General features: G+C 48.3%; 1 protein-coding gene and 1 pseudogene across 2 annotated transcripts in view; one reads left to right on the forward strand and one right to left on the reverse strand.

Moving 5' to 3' along the window:
• Positions 1-21,163, reverse strand: part of PACS1 (phosphofurin acidic cluster sorting protein 1) — a 134,203-nt gene that overhangs the window by 52,935 nt on the left and 60,105 nt on the right. The window lies entirely within an intron of this gene.
• Positions 3,264-6,036, forward strand: LOC142446191 (adenylate kinase isoenzyme 6-like; annotated as a pseudogene).

Raw genomic sequence — 21,163 nt, forward strand, 5'->3', positions numbered from 1 at the left:
GGCTGGATGAACAAGCTGGAGGAGAAAACAACGTGACCGACAGTTCCGGGGGACATGGGAGAGGGGGAGGTGGGTAGAAAGGAAGTGGTGTTAACAAACCCAGGGACAAGGGAACAACAAGTGATCCCAATTGGTGGTGAGGAGGGTGTGGGAGGCCTGGTAGGGCATGATCAAGGGTAATGTAACTAAGAGGGATTGCTGAAACCCAGGTGGGGACTGAGCCTGATAGTGGGACAGGAGGGAAGTCAAGGGAAATAGAGGAAAGAGCTGGGAGGCAAAGGGCATTTACAGAGGTCTAGATAAAGACATGTACATATGCAAATATATTTATGTATGAGGATAGGGAAATAGATCTATGTGCATATATTTATAGGTTTAATATTAAGGTAGCAGAAGGACATTGGGCCTCCACTCATGTACTCCCTCAATGCAAGAATACTTTCTTCTATTAAATTGGCATTCTATGATGCTCACCTTCCTGACACAAATGCTGAAGACAAAGTGGGTGAATAAGCAAATGTGGAGAAGAAAGCTGATGGTGCCTGGCTATCAAAAGGTATAGCGTCTGGGGTCTTAAAGGCTTGAAGATAAACAAGTGGCCATCTAGCCGAGAAGCAACAGAGCCCACATGAAAGAAGCACACCAGCCCGTGTGATCACGAGGTGTTGAAGGGATCAGGCATCATCAGAAAAAAAAAATCTTACCATAGTGAATGAGGGGAGGAGTGCAGAGTGGAGACCCAAAGCCCATTTGTCGGCCACTGGAGATCCCCTTGCAGAGGGGTCTAGGGGAGGAGAGGAGGCAGTCAAGGTGCGATGTAGCACCGATGAAAAATGCAACTTTCCTCTAGTTCCTAAATGCTCCCCCACCCCCTACCCCTGGCTCCATCACGATTTGAATTCTACCTTGCAAGTCTGGCTAGACTAGAGGATGTACACTGGTACAGATAGGAACTAGAAACACAGGGAATCCAGGGCATATGATACCTTCAGGACCAGTGGTGTGAGTGGCAATACTGGGAGGGTGGAGGGTGAGTGGGTTGGAAAGAGGGAACCGATTACAAGGATCTACATGTGACCTTCTCCCTGGGGGAAGGACAACAGAAAAGGGGGTGAAGGGAGACGCCAGACAGGGCAAGATATGACAAAATAATAATTTATAAATTATCAAGGGCTCATGAGGGAGTGGGGAGGGAGGGGGAAAATGAGGACCCGATGCCAAGGGCTTAAGTGGAGAGCAAATGTCTTGAAAATGATGAGGGCAATGAATGTACAGATGTGCTTTACACAATTGATGTGTGTATGGATTGTGAGAAGAGTTGTATGAGCCCCTAATAAAACAATTAAAGAAAATAAGGTGTGTGGAACCTCTGTGGGGTGAGAATATGCAAATAAGGCATATTGAATTCTTGTCAGAGATTGGTCAGTTTTGCTGTACCACTAAACTTCAAGGGAGTCAATCCCAGTGACTGGGAGGGGAGGGCGGGCAGGACAGAGAGGAGGGGCCCTTATTCCTGTCAAGTAGAGGCAGGGGCAGCGCAGGTCCTTGGCTCTGGTCTCCACGCTGAGAACTCCCCAAGGCCGGCGAGAGCGCGTGGTGCTACGAGAGGTAGTGGTGGCACCACATGGCAAAAGCCGGGAAACGGGCACTAGGTGGCGAGTGGCTGCCCAGCAGCATGGAGTGCCTCCAGTCACTGCTGGCAGAGCCAATGAGCTGTGCAACACTCGACAGCGCTGATGGCTGGGAGAGAGGCTTGCCTGCGGGCACAGCCTAAAAGATGCTGTTCTGATGGAAGAACTGGATCCTGAGTTGTTCCTGTGACTTTCAAGTTCATCCTGAACTGTAGACACAAGTTCTAGGTGGCCCCTAACCCAGTAGGGAAGCCGAGAGTGCGTGGGAGGGGCTGCTGATGAAAAGGGTTGGGGTGTGGAGGAATGTCTGAATGCTGCCTCCCTGACGCCGGGTGACGGCTGATGCCACTGCATGGACACATGCATACGGAATTTATTCTACGCACTTACTCTCGACTTGGTGAAGCAGTTAACTAAGGCATTGCATTATGGTTTTTAACCAATAACCATAAAGCAGATTTTTTTAAACAAGGGAAATGAATTTCTCCAAAAGGTACAATTTAATAGAGAGGGGCTGCTTCCAATGAGTGCACAAGAGAAAAAAGATTTATTCGTTAGTCACTGCTTCTTCAACAAATAAACAACAGCAAAAAAACCCAATCATATGGAGCTAGGTGTTATTTAAATGAGGTCCACCAGAGGATGAGGAAGAATTTAGGTCCAAACAGAACTCAAAAACAAGGAACATGCAGTAGGCACACTTCAGTCCCTACTTCAGTTCCTACTTATGGGTTGTGATTTTCAATGAACAGAGGGATACAGGTTCTAAATAAACCGCTTGTGATGGTCTGGGTAGACTAGAAAAACAAATCCATGGGCACACATATGTGCAAAAGAAAGAGATTTATATACAAGAGCAACTGAACATTGAGAAAACATCCCAGCCATAAGTCCGATATTAGCCCATACTTCCGATATCAATCTATAAAGTCCTCTTCAGACTCACGAAACACATGCAATGCCACTGAATGCAGATCACAGGACAGTGAGTAGAAAGTCTTTGGATCCAGTGTCATTGGAAACATCTCAGTGTTGGCAGGTGTGGCTTCTCCTGCTTCTGAGGTCTGGTTGCGTCCATGTGGCTTGTCTTCTGCAGTGTCTCCCCCAGGGAGTAGCAGAGAGAGAGGGGTGTCTTCCACCTCCAAGGAGGAAGTACCAGATTTCACAGAAGTATCAGGAGAAGGGCATGCCCACACAGAAGTCTCATTGGCTATCTCCAGATTGACAGTCCTACATTCTTAATCCTTAAATTGACACCAGATTAGGTGACTACCACACCATTCGTTTTTTGTCACTCAACATAGTTTATTTTCGTAGTCAGAATGACAATTACTGGTGTACAGCACCACCGTTGAAAACTCTTTTGTGTGTGCCCTGCCCATCTCATTGGTGATCATCTTCTCGACAGAAAAACCATGACGACAAAAGACACTTTCTCTCGCTATATTCTGTCATTATACAAAGCAGGGCAAAATTTGAGCCACAGCTAAAGGAGACCAGACAGCCAGCAAACAGACAGAAAGGCTTGTGTCACTAGCGATAAGGAACTACCTGCCAAGCCACAGGGCGCCAGCTACTGGGGGCATTTTACTTGCATCAGGACTGGGGAAAAGGGACCGAGTGTTGACGGAGATGCGCAGAGATGAGAGACCAGAGTAAGTCCACACTGCCGTGGGGAGGGAAAGTGAGCACACTGCACGGTGCACACGGGTTTACCTGACATAGCCGAGTGAGACAGGTGCACATGGTCCCGTGGCCCAGTGAGTCTATGCCACAGCCCGGGGAGCAGTGCTCTTAAGTATATCTGGGACCTCTTTTGGGGTGGGGTGGGGGGTGAGGTCAAAATTATTTTCAAAATAATTCTAGGGTGGCATTTTCCTTTTCAAGCTGTCTTTCCCAAGGCTACAGTGAGCTTCTCCACTATGGCAATCCACTGGGTACTGAAGCAGACAGAGGGGCATTCAGCTGCCTTCTATTAAGCCAGCATTAAGAAAAAAAAGTTGCAAAGATGTAAAGCAATGTCATTCGTCTCGCTTCTTTTTAAGCACAGCTTTTCCTTCATAAAGATCTATGAATAGGCCACAGGCTAGTACTGCTGCTGCATGAATCCATCAGTGTCAACAATGGAGTACTGGACAGTGCTTCCTTCTGTCCTGCCCGAGGCTCTTGAGTCAGAAGCAACTCCACGGCACCAAACAAGTGAACACTGCAAACGTTTCTGTATTAATTTGTCATGCAGGACTGCCCTTGAAGCACTTGCTGATGAAGATTAAGGACTGCAACCATCACATGGACTAAAACCCCACATAAAGAAAACTCAGACCCTCACAACTGGGCACGACTGGGTGGTGTTTCGTTCTGTTTACACAGGGTCCCTATGAGTCCGACAACTTGGCAGCCCCTACCAGCAGCGTAGGAGGTTTCAATGAATATATGGCTGGACGAGTAAATGAACGCACTTTCTACAGTGGGCCCTTGAGGATTTCCACATAGATGGGTCATCCACGGGCCTATTGCACTACACAGCGTCCGTGCCAATGGGAAAGGAGAAAATAGGGCAAGTAAAGCCCCCTGTTGTGGTGGTCAGGTGCCATCCACTCTGTTCCATCTCTCTGAGACTCTGGGCACCGAGAAGGGCCACCACCGGGTCCTGCACCTCCTCCACATTTGCTCCTGTTCAAGCCCACTGTCGCAGCCGCTGTCAGTCCACCTCCTCGAGGGTCTTCCTTTTTTTGTTCATTGCCCTTCTCACCAAGCATGATGTCCTCCCCTGATAACATGTCCAAAGTATGTGAGACGAAGTCTCACCATGCTGGCTTCTAAGGGACATTCTGGCTGTACTTCTTCCAGGACAGATGATTGTCCTTTTGGCAGGCCATGGTACTTCCAATATTCTTCTCCAATACTAAATTCAAATACATGGGTTCTTCTTCAGTCGCCTTTATTCAAGGGCCAACTCTCACGTGCACATGAGGCAACTGGAAACACCATGGCTCGGATCAGGCACACCTGAGTCCTCAAAGTAGCATCCTTGCTTTTCAGTACTCTGCAGAGGGCTCATGCAGCAGATTTAGCCAACGCAACGCATTGTTTGACCTCTTGACTGCTGCTTCCGTAAGCATTGATTTTGGACCCAAGCAAGTTATCGTGATGTTACCTATTGGTCCAGTTGTGAGGATTCTGGTCTTCCTGACACTGAGCTCTCATGCACGCTGCAGGCTGCAACCCCCAACCTTCATCAGAAAGTGCTTCAAGTCCTCTTCACCTTCAGCAAGCAAGGACGTATCATCCGCTTATCGCAGATTTTTAATAAGCCTTCCTCCAATCCTGATGTCACATTCGTGTTCAGATAAGCCAGCTTCTCTGATGATCTGCTCAGCATTCAGACTGAGTATGGTGACAGGATGCCAGCCTGACACACAGCTTTCTTGCTGTTAAATCACACTACTGGTTGTGTTTGCACAACGGTCTCTAGATCCACGTGGAGCACAGTAGGCACAGTGAAGTGCTCTGGGATTCCCATTTCTCTCAAGGACATCCTCTCAAAGCCCCTTAGTGGTTGAAATTAGCCTACCATTGATGCAGATTTATTGTACAGCAACAGTAGTTGAGTCAATATGGTACTAGTGAAGGAACAGGAAACTAGATCAACAGCACAGGCGATAGAATCCAGAAACAAGCTCTTAATTATAGAGAAACTTGATATAAGAAAAGGGCAGTAGTTCAATGATTGGGAACAGAATGAACTACTAACTAGAAAAACAATCAGAGCCGCACCTCACACCACATACAAGACATTTCTACCTTAGGAGATATGTAAGAAAATAGCTTGCCCCTCCGGCTCCTCCCTGTCATTCGCTGGAGCGTGAGTTGGGGCGCTCAGAGCCATCACTGGGAAGACCACGCTGCAGCCACATCTTGCTCATGGGCACGCCAGGGGTTGGAAAACCACACTAGGAAAGAACTTGCGTCAAGACCAGGACTGAAATACATGCATGTGGGTGGGTTAGCTGCAGGATGGCTGCGATGGAGTATGGCAGCCCCGTTTCAGATGAAGACAGAGTGTGGATGAGTTAGAAACCAAATGAAAGGAGGTGGAGTTATTACTGATTACCATGGCTGTGACGTCTTCCCCGAACGAACGCTGGTTTCACATAGTTTTTGTGCTGAGAGCAGATAACACTGCATTGTATACAAAAGGCTTGAAACAAGGGGTTATAATGAGAAGAAACTGCAGGAGAATATTCAGTGGGAGATTTTTCAAGTTCTCTTTGATGAAGCCATGGCCTCCTACAAGGAAGAAATAGTGTATCAGCGATCTAGCAACAAACCGGAAGATCTGGAGAAGAATATAAACCAGATATTAAAATGGATTGAACAATGGATGAAAGATCATAGCTCTTGACTGTCAAGACTAGCCACATGATCATCACTCTTACTGAGCTCTCTCTGCCCATCACAGAAATGGTCCGCGTATCAGTAACAGTTTCATATTAAAAGTGTGTCGCAGGACTAGCAAGCGGAAAGTGTCAAAGGCTTATGCTTGGGCTCTTTTTTCTCCACGAGAAAGCAAAACCATTAGAAATATAATGAGTATAACATTATTTAGGACTGAGAGTAAAGATCTGTCATTGTTTAATGCTTCAACTGTTAAAGGATAAATAAATCTAAGTGGGTGAATATCTGCTGAATTTATTACAAGAGAAAATTAAGGTGATCTTTTAAGATAAAACCTCTGACTTAAAAAAAGAAAGAAGATATCTTTATGATTTAGATAAAGATGGGTTTCTTTTTTAATGTTGAATATTTAAGTTTTCTTTTCTCTTTTTTTAAACATTTTATTGGGGCTCATACAACTCTTACCACAATCCACACATATACATACATCAATTATATAAAGCACATCTGTACATCCTTTGCCCTAATCACTCAAAGCATTTGCTCTCCACTTAAGCCCTTGGCATCAAGTCCTATTTCTCCCCCTCCCTCCCCACTCCCTCATGAGTCCTTGATAAATCTATCAATTATTGTTTGCTCATATCTTGCCCTGTCCAGTGTCTCCCTTCACCCCCTTTTCTGTTGTCCGTCCCCCAGGGAGGAGGTCACATGTAGATCCTTGTAATCGGTTCTCTCTTTCCAACCCACTCACCCTCCACTCTCCCAGTATCGCCCCTCACACCCCTGGTCCTGGAGGTATCATCCGCCCTGGATTCCCTGTGCCTCCAGCTCCCATCTGTACCAGTGTACAACCTCTGCTCTATCCAGTCTTGCAAGGTAGAATTCGGATCATGGTAGTTGGGGGGAGGAAGCATCCAGGATCTGGAGGAAAGCTGTGTTCTTCATCGGTGCTACATCACACCCTGACTGACTCATCTCCTCCCCTAGACCCCTCTGTGAGGGGATCTCCGGTGGCCGACGAATGGGCTTTGGGTCTCCACTCTGCACTTCCCCCTTCATTCATTATGGTAAGAAAAGATGGGTTTCTTAAGCAAAACAATTAACACACTGAGAAATTCCACCGTATTAAAATTAGGAACGTCTGCTCACCGAGACACTAGAAATAGTCAAAACCCAAGCCGTGGACTGGTTCAGAATATAAAAACCTCCTATGATCCATGAAGAAAAAGACCGATGACTACTAGAAAAATGGTGGAAGCCAAAAGAGGGTGCCTTCACGAGCTGGGAGAAGAGAGCGCCTAAGAGGGCCCACATGCTGCTACTCAGTGGGAAAGGCCCAGGGTCGAAAACGGACTCTCGGAATCGGCAACCTGAAGACGACTTAGGTTAAACAAATCCAGTGACATTCATGCACGTATACGAAAGGGCTTTATATCAAGGGGGGATCATCATGACAGCATCCTAACCCGGTCCAACCCAAGCCCACAAGTCTGATACTAGTTCAGAAGTCCCTCTTCAGACTCACACAGCCCCGTGCAATGATGCAGAATGCAGGAGGATCACAGGCCGGTGGGTGCAAAGCCACGTGGATTCAGGGTTGGCAGAAACATGCCGGAGCTCTGGCAGCTCTCAGGGTCAGTCAGCAGGAAGGGAAAGGCAGGGAACGAGAGGAAGGACCCCAGTCCTCCTTAGGAGAAGGCCACACCTCCAAGGGAGCACCATCATCCTGTGACCTGATGGGCAGAGTTGACTCCAATCTGTCCAGGAGTGTCCAGCTGACAGAAAATCATCTACCCTGCACCCTCACTGATGGGTACAAACATGTAGCACTACAGCACAGCAGGCAAACAGAAGCCTGACAAAGGTCTTACCTCTTGAGAAACAGAACAGCCGCACATGGGGGCAGGGCACAGGAAAGATTTCAACCTTTGAAAAACCACAACCATGAGAGACAGTAGATGGTACTCGGTCTCCACACTGACTCTGGTGGATCTAGCAATTCACGCGTTTCCCTAGGATTCAGCTGTTGAGGGGGTGAGACCAAATGGTCTTGTCCAAGGTCCCTTGTGATCCTCAGCGTGGATCTCAACCTTCCTCATGCCGCGACCCTGTCACACAGCTCCTCATGTGGTGGTGACCCCAAACATAAAATTATTTTTGTTGCTACTTCATCACTGGAATTTTGCTACTGTTATGAATCCGGCAGCCCCTGTGAAAGGGTCGTTCACCCCCCAAAGGAGTCTCGATCCGCTGCCTTAGTGGAAGAGAAGTGAAGAGATCTAAGTGTGCAAGAAGACCTGCGACAGGGATCTACTGCAAATGCAGTGAGATGACAAACACTCTCCATTTTGTTTTGTTTTTTTAAAAAGGTGGTCTGGTCACCCTCTAGGACCACACATAAGGAAGATGACCCAGGTAGCTCCACTGATGTCCCAGGGCCACTGTCCTAGTTCTGCGATCCCACGGCGAGGCGCTGATTCACACAGCCTGGGACGAGCCCTGGATGAAACACTGAGTGGGTCACATGAAAGAAACCTTGAAGCCTGTGAAGTTCAAGAGGCGGCAGGAGGCTGAAATGAGAATGCTGTGCTGCCGTCCCAGCGGTGGCATGATTACATCCAGCCCAGCTCTGCTAGAGCCAAAGGACCAACGAGGAAGCACCTGTGATTTCTGCTCCCCGCCCTTCCTCCTTCGCCATTCCTCCTTCCTTTATTCCCCGTCTCTGAACATTCAGCCTTGATAGAGTCCTACAAGCCAAACATCATCTGGAGCCACGATCTTTCCGTACAGACAATTAACATTCTTAAAAAGTAGGGCAGGCTGGGGGCTGAAGCTGTCTGACATTTTACCTTTAAATGGCATGTTTTTTAAAGCATTGTGTAACCAACCAGCTGGCTTGCCCTTTTTTGTTGTTGTTCAGAGAAAAATTCGCTCTCTTTCTGCTCTCCCCGTTTCCGAGGCAAGACAACTCCCCTCCCATTTCACTCCAGAAACAAGTGGCTGCTCTGACACGATCATCCCCAGGCATGTCTGGTGCGGGGCTTCCCTGGGAACAAGTGCCATTATCCTGCTGTCTGAAACCCTGGGAGATGCCCGAACCATGGCGCTCTCTCTCTCAAGTTTGCCCAAGACACGAAATACACATGGGTTGCCAAAAACCTGGGCAATCATCTAGCTTGACGTAAGAAGAAGAACAGCAAGGTTGAAAAAAGAGTGTGCAGGCTCAGGAAGAAATCACCCAGGGCAGATGGGGACCAACAGACCTGGGTAGGAAGAACACCAGGTCACGTGCTATTTTTAAAAGAAGAGAGATCACTTTTGGTTATGGATATGAAATCAAGTTTATTTTATAATTTCCAAATCGTTTTAAAATTATTCTCAAATAGCACACTGAGCACAATAGGGCTTGTAAATTTGCCTGGCATGTGCAGACCCTAGTTTTTCTTTTATCTATCTATCTATCTATCTATCTATCTATCTATCTATCTATCTATCTATCTATCGCTTCCTCCCCTACCCCCACCCCCTATGATCGACCCTAGTTTTTCTAGGGCTCCAGAATAAGGGTCATTTTATTATATTGTTGTTGCTGTTGCTGGGTGCCATTGAGTTGGTTCCGACCCATAGTGACCCTGTGCACAACAGAACCAAACACCGCCCGGTCCTGCGGCGTCCTCACAATGGGTCCTCTGCTCAAGCCCACCGTTGTAGCCACTGTGCCCGTCCATCTCCTTGAAAGCCTTTCCTCCTAAACGGCCCCTCTACTTTACCAAACATCACGTCCTTCCTTCCAGGGACGGGTCGCTCCTGACAACATGTCCAAAGTATGTAAGATGACGTCTCAGCATCCTTGCCTCTAAGGAGCATTCTCCCAAGACAGATGGGTTTGTCCATGGTACTGTAAGATGGTTTATATAAGGAATGGTATCTCCAACTCCCCCGCACCTTAAATTGATCACCTACACAATTATAAGATTCCTTACTTGGTTTTACACACACAGGTCTGAGCAAATCTGTGTGTGCGAGCAGACAGTAATTTCCCCACTGGCAACTTCACTTTGCCTATTTTTTCTCTGACTGTATTTGTCTCTTAGAGTGTCAGCACAAATGATTCCACACATATTCTCTCATAGTTCTGAAGGCCTCTCACTGGCAGGGAGTCAATTCCGACTTGTAGTGACTCTAGGGGGCAGAGTGGAACCACCCCTCCCATAAATCTTTATGGGAGCAGAAAACCTCATCTTATTCCCTCAGAGCAGCTGGTGGGTTTGAACCACGGAAACTGAGATTAGCAGTCCAACGTGTAATCCACGACATCACCAGGACTCCTGTTTTGGAGGCCAGACGTCCACCATTAAGACGTTGGCAGGGCTGCGGTTACCCTGAATCGGGGAAGCATCTTTCCTGGGCTGTTCCAGCAGCCAGCACTCCTTGGCGTTCCACACCACCCCCCTCCTGTCTTCACCTGGCTTCCTTCTCTGCCCTTGTACGCCTCAATCTCCTCCTTTTTCTTATAAGGACACTAGTCACTGGATTCAGAGACCCATGAAACTCAGGATCATCTTATCTGGAGCATCTTAATTGCCTCTGCAGACTGCACTTCTAGTAAGACCATTGTACAGGCACGCTGGCTGGCTTAGGGCTTGAACATGGCCTTGCTGGGAGCCACTATCCACCGGCGTCCACTAGCTCCTCCCCAGCTGGCTCGGCTGCTAGGGTGAAGGCCGTCTCTCCTCAGTCTTCCCAGAGTCCACTGTGACATGGGGAAAAGCTGACGGTTGTCGTGAATCCCCTGACGCTTGCTTCCTAACTCACCTATCTCACTGGTCAGAATAAGGGAAACTCCACATGTAGCCAAATGAAGCTCTGGCATCTCATAGGGCTGGGGCTAAATGTGGGAATTCATTCGCTGTTCCAAGATAACGGGGTGGGGGGATAGGGGGGTGGTCACGGGATCATTTTATTTTATCATTGCTATTCTCTATAATATCAACTTTCTGCCTAATTTTATTCATTTCCCCCAGTAACCCAGAAAGAAATTACTTCCCAATAGGGAGAACTCAGATACCATCTAATCAAGTTGTAAGCTCCTCTTGGCAAGTTATAACTAATCATTTTCGCTCCCTTTCTTCATTCTAATGCCTTTCTTAAGCCTCCCTTTCTTCTGCACCATGGGAATTGTGTGTGTGTGTGTGTGTGTGATTTCCTAGAGCACTCTTGACTGCCTGCACCTCTCATGAGTCCTCCTGGTTTGCATTCTCAGGGAGCCCTGGCGGCACTGCCAGGGAAGCGATGGGCTGCTAACCACAAGGTAGGTGGTTCGAAGGCACCAGCCGTTTGTGGGAGAAAGATGAGACCTCAGAGTCATGGTGGGTTGGAACCGGCTGGATGGCCGTGGTTTTTCATCTGTGCTCTCTGCAGGCAGTGGTGGTTTGGTGGTAGAATTCTTCCCTGGCCAAGGGACCTCAAGTGTAACCACACCGTACGCTATGGTACTAAATAGGTTTCAGCAGAGCTTCTAGACTAAGCTGGACGAGGGAGAAAGGGGTGGACATCTACTTCCGAAAATCAGCAAGTGACAACCTTAGTGGGATCCCACGGGCAGGTTGGCAACAGATCGGGTGGGGCAGGATCGAGCAGCGACATGCACCCTTGGTGTGAGGTTGCCAGGGGTGGGCAGCTGACTTGATGGGGACAAGTAACCGGATTGCATCCTTCCTGTCAGCAGCCATCTCAAACACAGACACTCAGAGAGAGTGCCAGCGGCCATATGGCGTCTTAGTGGTGACAAGTTGGGCTGCTAACTGCCAGGTCAGGAGGACGACGGGAAACCCCCAGGGCAGGGTTGCTAGGCTCGGCATCGACTTGATGGCAGAGAGTGTGGGTTTGGGTTTCATGCGGCAGCATGCCCACTGATGAGGTCCTCACTGTCCGGACGAGAAAACAGAGGGGCAGGGAAGTGAAATCACTCGCCCCAGGTCACACAGGGAAGGGTAGGTGGCAGCCAGGACAGCTTCGCTTCGATGTGCTTTTAACCAGGGGAGGCTGCCTACATTCGACCCATCATTCTGTGTTCAAACACCAGCCCGACCCTCTGCTGGTGTCAGGAAAGCAAGTGGCTCACTGCCGATGGCCCAAGCCACCGAAAAAGACTTAAAAACCTTATTTTGCCCATCTTTTTGTCACTTGCTACTCATTATTTCTGATCTCCCACCAAGGGAGATGTTTCTGGCTGGGGGGGGCAACACCCCTTCTTCCCGGGTCACAATCCCGGTCACCCCTTCTTCCCGGGTCACCCCTACCCATACAAAGTTCCTCTGACCGACAGGGGACTAGGTCCTAGCCTTCCTTGAATTTTATCCCTAGCCCAGTGGCTTGAAAGGAGATGGGAGATGTTTAGTTTGTTTAATTAAAAGCTATAGTTCTATTTGATGTAAATATCCCAAGGAAAGAAAAAAAAATCTGCTTCAGCACTCTCAGCATAAAAAACCCTGTGTTTTCATTCTACAGACTTCTTAATTGGACAATACTAGACCAGATTAGAGGGCATTTAAATTACCCCTTTCTAAACAGTGTTACAAATGCAGAATATTTTCTCCCTTTTTGTGGCTGGATGAGCTGGGCACTTTGCCAAATCTTTTTCTAATTGGGTCCTGTGGTTAATTTCTTAATCTCTGAGCATGTCCTTGCTTCTGGGTAAACGTGGAGTCGACTCTCTTCCCAGTGCTGGTGTGAAAGGGGGGTAACCGCCTTGAGGCAGCCTCACCAGGGCCGGTGCAGGACCATCCTTCCTCTGTCAGACTAGACAGACCCCTGGTCCCCACGCAAAAACAGTAACAAAATACAAGCTCTCTGTAGGCAAGGTTGTGGGGCAATAAATCACTAAGTGGGCCCCAACCCCCACGTGGGCAATTTGGGAGCTTCGGTCCACCTTGCAAAAGCACACACTCCTCAGTGCGGCACTTCAACTCTAGGGATGCAATTCATAGTTACACACTGTTTTATAACAGCAGGCTGGGCAAGAGAAACGACACATCGTTCTGGAACTGGCTGAGAATAAATGACGGCCATTGATCAGACGCTAAAGCCAACACTTGATCTACATGTCGCTTGCCGTGATACGTGGTCTTCCTTGTTTATTGTCTTCTTGTTGCTGGGTGCCTGTGAGTTGGTTCCAACCCGTGGGGGCCCTGTGCACAACAGAACAAACACGGCCCAGTTCTGCTCCATTCTCACAACTGCTCCTGCACTTGTTCCCATGGCTGCAGCCACAGACGGTCTCAATCCATCTTGTCAAGGACCCTTTTTTCCACCGCCCCCCTCCTTTACCAGCACGATGTCCTTCCCTCGGGAACTGGTCTTTCCTCAAAACATGTCCAAAGTACGTAAGACAAAGTTCTGCCATCCTGCCTGGGGTTCTTTAAACTTTTTGGATCTGTAAATTAATGTTTTCTCTCAAACTTGGAGAGCTTTGGGCTGTTAGGCCTTAACATATTTTTTCCTGCATACTTTTCTCTTTCCCTGAAGCTTCAATTACTGATCTATTGCACTATGATACTACTGTCTGTCCTACAGGCCTCGAAGGCACTGATCACTCTTCTTCAATCTTTTTCTTTTCTGAATTGGGTGATTTCTAATTATCTGTCTTCAAGTCACAGATTCCTCTTCCTGTCCTTTGGGTTCTGCTGCTGAGTACAGTTAGTGAATATTTTATGCCACTTAGTATTTTAATTCAGCCCTTAGATCTGCCTGTTTTCATTTTCCATCTCTTTCTTACACCATCTCTCTGTTCAACTTCTTTTTCTTTTAATTCTTTGATCATGTCTTTCTAGAATTCCTTGATTATCGTAATTGCTTTGAAGTCTTTACTTGCAAAATCCAACATCTGGATACACTCAGAAATCATTTCAATAGGCCACCTTTATTCCCCACTGTGAGTTACATTTTCCTATTTCTTTACATGTTTACTAGTTTTGCAATGAAAACTGGGCACCAGAGATGGACATTGTAGTGATTCTGAATTCTGTTATACCATTCTCAGCTTCTCCCTCCCCCTGTAACTTGTCTAGTTTTAAGCTGCAAATTGGTCTCTCCTGTAATAATATACAGCAACTTATCTCTCTGCTCAGTTCTTCAGCGTCTAGCTGCTGCATTTCAGTCTGACTCCTTGGGGCAGAGGGAGGCGGTCTACCTTGTGCCTGTGTAAGATTATATGTGGTAAGATTAGATTCTGGTTGTGGGGCTCTCATTCTCTCGGTTTCTTTGTTTTCGCGGCTCCTCTCTCCTTTCCAGCTGCTCCCAGGCTCTGTCCTCGGCTACTTCAAGCTTCAGCTTTCTATTACCTGAGCTGCTGGCAGTTCAAAATGCACTCAGCTTTAAAAAGCATCAGACTTACAGATCTCATCTTGGACAGCTTTGTCTTTTAAGGGTAGATTCGCCCTAGGCTCTGTCTGCCTGATTTGATTTTTGCTGGGATCCCCCTTACACCACTGGAGTTTAACATTCCATCGGGGATTTGGGCATTTTTTGCTCAGATTTTGTCAGACTTGTCCTTTTTTTGTTGCAGTTTTCTCTCGTTTCCTCTTTCAATGTTCAGCTGCTTCACCATCCCTGGCATTTCCTTCTTCTTCACCTCTGAGGCAGAAGGCGGCTGCGGTACTCCACTGTCATCCCTTTCTACCAGAGCCGCAGCGGGAGAAGAGACCATCTCCAGGCAAAGCCCTCCACAGATCTACAATTCTTGTTCCTTCCAATGGCTTTATTTCAGGAACCAATGCTCCCCTAAGCTCTTGCCTGCCTCTCGGGGCCTGTAAATGGCGGCTTTTAATAATTTGCCCACATTGTCTATTGTTATCTGTAAGAGGACTGGAGCAGCTGCTTCATTCTGCTCCTGTTACAGGACACTTCCCCTCCGTCACCATCACCATTCGTTTGGAGGTTTATCCCACTTTACCTTACAAGCTCAGCAAGATAAATAAAAGCGTCTGTAAGCAGTAACCGCTTTAAACTAACAAACAACAACATCTCGGTGGAAACATCCTGTTTTTAGCACTTTCCTGGCCCAGGCAGTCAAAGTGTTGCATGTGAAAAAGTCTCCGATAGAAAAGGCTCAGCTGCCCTTTGCCCCTCCCCCTTCCTATTTCAAAGATAGGAAAACAGCACAAGCAGAAAGAAAACTAAGTCCCAGGTCCCAAATTACGGAAGCCAGAAACAGGCATGCTGTTCCTAAAAAAGGATCCCTTTCCTGCCTGGGAGTCAGCGGTGAAGTCTGTTCCACCTTTAGCAATGGGACGAGGGGAGAAACGGGCCCTCCTGCCCGCCTCGGTTTCCTTCCCCTCTGTTTGGGTGGTCTCCGTGACTATTGTTAGGGGGAGGACATGTGTTTGTCTCTACATGGGCCCTGGTGGTACTGCTGGGGAGGCGTTTGACTGCTAACCACAAGGTCGGTGGTTCAAAGCCGCCAACCATTCCATGGGAGAAAGATAAGACTCTCTGCTCCTGTAAAGGTTCACAGCGTCGGAAACCCTACATCGGGTCACTGGGAACCAGAACCGACTCAATGGCAGTGGGCTTTTGTTTTCAATACCTAGGAGCCCTGTTGGTACAGTGATTAAGCACGCAGCAGTTCACACTCCTAATGTTCACCCATGTACTTGGCAGTTGGGGTCTCTCCTCTTCCTGTGCAAGTGAACTTCTACTCACAGAATTCTCCGTTCAGCCCCAAGAACTGCTTCTGTACTCCTGGCCAGGCAGCTCTGCTAACATGCTCCCCGCCTTCTGTGCCGGGCCAGCCCCCAGTGGACCCACCTCACCGATGGAATGGACGGAGGGCCTGGGCACAGCCCGGGCAGGAAAGCCCGCAAAAGCCCGGCAACTTTTCTGGGAGCAACTCTTCTTGTCAGTACATTTGTTCTATTTCCGGACCCCTCACGCGCCTGTTTTCAACCATTTTGCCCAGTCTTAATTGTCTTGAGGGGAGAGAATGATTGGTTTCTTCACTCAACTACCTCAAGGTCCTGCCTCTGTCTTCCGACATGTTTAAATCCTCTTCCACCTTCCAGTTCCAACCAGTCACATGATGGAAAGCGTTTTTCTGTAGATCTGAGATCCTGCAGACCAAGGGGCGTTCCCGGGGTCCAGTTGGCCACCTGAGCTATTACATCACGTGCTTCCAGGTTCTGAGACACAAACGCTGCCCATTTTAAAGATAAGTGTCCACCGCTCCCCGCTCTAAAAATAAACCCTTCGTTCCGGTCTTCTCTCGGTACCAGGAGCGGGCTTCGAGTTGGTTCTTTTACAAGAGCTAACTGCCTGGTTATTTTAATTTCTGGGTTTCTTTCCTGTAAGTCATGCCTTCTCTCTTCTGCCTGGTCACGCAGGTTGCTATCAGAAGCTAGGGACCCTAGGTAAGGCTCTCTGGACTTCTCCGATTTAGTTGTTCACAGAACAGACGCAAGATTGACTTTCCCCGGTTTTAGAAACCCTTCTCTGTTCTCTCCCTCAATAGGACACAGTTTCTTCATAACAGAAAAGGCCCAGCCTGCCGTACCTTTGCCCCACTTTGAAAGTAGATCCCAGCCCGTCCTGGCCCTGCTGCAAATAGGCATTCCTGATACGGGTTGTTAGTCTGTCCATTCTTTGATAAGGGCCCAACCTAGGGAAAAGTTAGTCAGTTTTCTACAAGAGGCAAACAGGAATCAGAGTTCAAGAATATTTGACTCTGTACCTCTCAAAATTAAAAAAAGCATTTTCCAATACTGTTGCTACCTTGACATCTCTAAGCTTGTAATAAAGAATGGTTCCATACAATCCATCCTAATCTAAATGGACTGCCCTAGCACTTACAAATCTTTTTGTTCCCCTTGCCAAAGTCTTCAATAGCAAATGGCTTCTCTACGTGAGAACTCTATGTTCAACCACGGCGGGCCCCAGGTCAGACTAAATGTCCTAGTCACGGCTCTCCATAAGTGGGCAGTCCCCTAATTGGCATACACTGAAACCTTGTCGCCTCACGGGCAGGTGAAAGCCGGGGAATGAGTAAGGAAGACAGGGAAAGAAAGAATATCGACCATCCCACCAACTGTCAGAAGATCAGGCAAATCTGTCTTGGAAGACGAGCAGCCAGAAAGTCCCTTCGAGCCTGCGGGACTTTGTCTCCCCTTCCTGAGACATGCGGTCAGGAGGGACTCATCCCTGGACTCGAACGGCATCCTTGGCAAAGCAGAGGACCAATGAAAAAGAGGAAGATCTTCGACCAGATGGACGGACACAGTGGCTGCGTTGAGGGGCTCAAGCATCCCAGTGCGAGGACTGCCCAAGGGTGGGTCGGGTTTTGTAGGGTTGTACGCAGGGGTGTTGAGGGTCAGAACCAATTAACTGGCACCTAACTACAAGAACGAAACCCACTGCTGTCCATTCTGACCCTTAGCAACCCGACAGGACAGCTTAGAACTACGTACACCACAGGGTTGAGGCTGTCAATCTTTATGGGAACCAACTGGCCCAGCATTCTCCTCCAGAGTGACTACTGGGTTCAAACCACCCACCGTTAAGTTAGCAGCCCACTGCTTAACCCACTGCAGCACCAGGGTGCCTTTAGCATAAGCTTAAGAGGAGGGGTTATAACTGCCCTAGCAAAGGCTTGGATGGAGACAGCCGAGCCGAGCTAACTTTGCGGCAGTGAATCTGGGAACCGAGGGGCACGGGGCACTGGATGAAGGAATGCAGGGCGCTACAACAGAGACTCGTGCAGACAGTGAGACACCTGAACTTACCCAGCCCCCACCTCTGGAGGCCAGCAGTCCATTAGCAGTAGTTAACTGATAAGGCGGGATTGATTGCAGAAGGGAATTCAATTGCAAGACTCTTGACAAGACCATAATCTAATACCACCGGGGAGGGAGAGCCCTTTTCCAGGTGCATGTGGGTGCACATTTTTCTTAGCAGCACCACCTACCCGAAGATGAAAGCCTGTATGAAGCAGACCAGCTCCATCCAGGGTCCGCATGAGACAGGTCGGCCTGACCCATCTGTACGTAATGCCGCTCCGTACGAGCTGTGGAGCTGGCGCCAATGTGGGCCAGTGTTCGCTGTGATAGGTGTGCTGTCTCGGTGACGGCATGCTGGCCGGGTACAGAGGATCTGGGGTTGGGCCAGTAAAGGCTGTCTGTCTGTTGTGGAAGCGAGTTTCACAGGCCGTACATTTCCTGAGCGCCACTCACACCGACCCCACGTCCAGAGGGCTGCTGTCATGTAGTAAAGCCCCTGCCCACCCACGGACATCAGGTTGATTCAGACTCTGAGTGACCACAGAGGCCCAGGAGGGCTACTCCACAGCGTTTCCAAGGCTGCAAATCGGTACTGATCTTTCTCCTGTGGTACCGCTGGTGGGCTCGAACCACCGACCTTAAGGTCAGCAGTGCGATGCTTAACCCAATGCACCACCAGGAATGAGGACTGTTAAAGAAAGAGGACATCACATTGACGCATTTTGTGTGCATTATGTATCAGATTGTTAGGAACAGTATTCTTATTTTAACAGTAGATATCTTATTTAACAGTACTATCTTATCATCAGTATTCAACTATTCCACTTACCTTGAAATTTCTTTGCATTTAATACATCATTACTATTGTTATAGCTTTAACTTTTCATTTTGTGGGTCCTCATCCCTAATCTTATTATCACTGAACAGATAAAGCCCAGGTAGAATGTATTCATCTCTTAAGAATTAGCATCTCCTAATCAGAGGAAGGAGATAGTTCCTATCAGTTACACACTTGACCCTTTGTATAATTCTGAGACTTTAGTTTAGAACAAAGGATCCCAAACTCGATCTGGCCTGTCACACCTTTTCAGAAAAGAATAAATTATTCGGCGCCCCCTTGGCAATGAGGAACTTTTGTACCACAGCCCACGCTCTAAGATAAGAGTGTAGGTATCTGGATTGTTTCAGTACCCCAAGGGGGGGGGCATTATCGCCCACTTTGGGCAATGCTGGTTTAGCCCAAATGGGAGTGGAGCTTCTGGGGAAGAAGAGAGGAGCAGGCAGGAGGGCTCAGCAAGCTGCCATTTAACATCACTAACGTGGTGGCGGCGGCGTGGGTGGCATTTGAACTGCCAACCACGAGGTCAGCAGTTCTCAAACCACCAGCCCCTCCCTCCCTCCATGGGAACTGCCGCCCTCTAACTAAGTGGATTCAGGCTGGAGTGTGCAGAAGAAACCACTTGCTGTGCCTTGAGCTATCTTTCTTGATGACTGTAAATACGTGACTGATTCACAAGTTAAAAACAGAGGCTCCCCCTCTGGGAGCCTCAGTCGGCACGCCTGCTGCGTGCGGCTGCTCACGGCGCTCTTGGAAACCATGGCACACATACACGCAGCAAAACACTTGCCAGCTCAACACTCTCTACATGTCTGTCGGTGGCTTCACGATGGACTGGGCCCATGAGTGGTCATTCGGACATATAACTTCCCTTTCTGTTCGCTCAGCAAAACCCAAGAACTTCATGCATTTCTTACCTCCCGCTTCTAATTCTTTAGGGAAAAGTCCCCACCTAAGGGCTCCGCGAGCTCCTCCTTTGGAGTTTTGTCTACAGTGGTGGATCGGCCTCTTCGACATCCCCTAAGTGTTTGTTGGGACGACAGCCCCTCGGGCCCCAGCCCAGAGCCCTCAGGGGTCCCTTACCCACACTGCACTGGGGGCAGCACTGGCCTGCGCCATGGCGTCAGTCCCACTTTGCATTGCGAGTAGGAGCTTGGTTTTGTGCAAGCACCTTGCGACAAGAGCCACTGGTGCTGGGGGAGCAGGCTGTCTTCAGTCAACTTGAGGAAGGGGTCGTCTGCGGTGGGGTTTCTCTGGATAACTGGGGTCAGATTCTGAGCTTCAGCCCTCCAGTCTCTGAAGAGTCACAGGGAGGAACTCGGGGTCTGAGAATGCCTTTCATAAAAGTCAAAACTTATGAATTTCTTTTTTCAGCACCTCTCCCACTCCGGTACATGTAAGAAACCGCAGGGGAATTTGTTTAAAAATGCAGATAGCAAGATCCCACACTGCTCTCGGGTGTGATTTGGCAGGTTCATCAATAAGTGATTCTAACAATCCCAAGAAACAAGAGGTCGTGGGGCCTCAGCACTGAGTTTAAGGTAGCGCTCATTCTCGGGCTGGTGCAAGTGCCAGGTCAGTGCCAGCATAACCGAGAATCTGCGCCTCCTTTAAGACTGCTCCTAGGACCACCCGAGAATGAGTCCTGCAGGAGCAGGAGGGCCCCTGGGGCCACACTGTCAGCCTGGCCCGGAATAAGCAGCTTCTCCCAAATAATGCAGATCCACGGAACCAAAATCTGCATTTGACCAAGACGTCCATGCTATGCCCACACTTACCACTGTCTCAGGAGCAGACGGCGAGAGGGAGGACCACACCTTGTCCTGCGAGTAATACTGAAACCTTAACCTCTAGCAGACCCTGTTGACGCTCAGACATGGGCACAATGGTGACAGCTCTCCACTGGGGTCCAAAGGACAGCCCAAGACGGCCCAACGTGTGTGCCATTTTTAGCCAACGGCCTGGAAATCAACATAAAGGAGACACTTCTTAGGCTGCAGGTGGCATGATGCAGGAGGCTGCGATCACACAGAGGACCAGGGTCAGACCACCGTGGCCGGTTTGAGGCCTGGCAAGACACTGAACTCTAAGTAGTGCATAAGACAGTCCACATTTAGGCTAACACTTTCAATCACTATGCCACAAGAAACAGATGGATTGGCTTGCTTATCAGCAAAACCCATAAAAAGCACCAGGAATAAGCTCCAAATATGCCATGATTTGAATACACTGGCATTTCAATTCTGTGGGAGAATATGATTAATTTGATCAATGAGATTATGGCAGCTGAATTATGGGAAAAAATTAACGCAGAATCCCTACTTTGCATCTTATAGTGAAAGTAAATCCTGGTGGAACGGCTGAAACATTAAAAACAAAAAAGCTATTACTGTCTTAGAAGAGAAAGAGGAAAATATTTTTTAAGTAACCTCACAGTAGGAAAGGGCTTTCCAAGTATGAACAAAACCCTAAAGTATGAAGATAAGTCAGAGGCCATACAAAAAAAAAGAAGATTGATATAGTTTCTT

Source organism: Tenrec ecaudatus, chromosome 4, assembly GCF_050624435.1.
Source record: "Tenrec ecaudatus isolate mTenEca1 chromosome 4, mTenEca1.hap1, whole genome shotgun sequence".
Taxonomy (NCBI): Eukaryota; Metazoa; Chordata; class Mammalia; order Afrosoricida; family Tenrecidae; genus Tenrec; species Tenrec ecaudatus.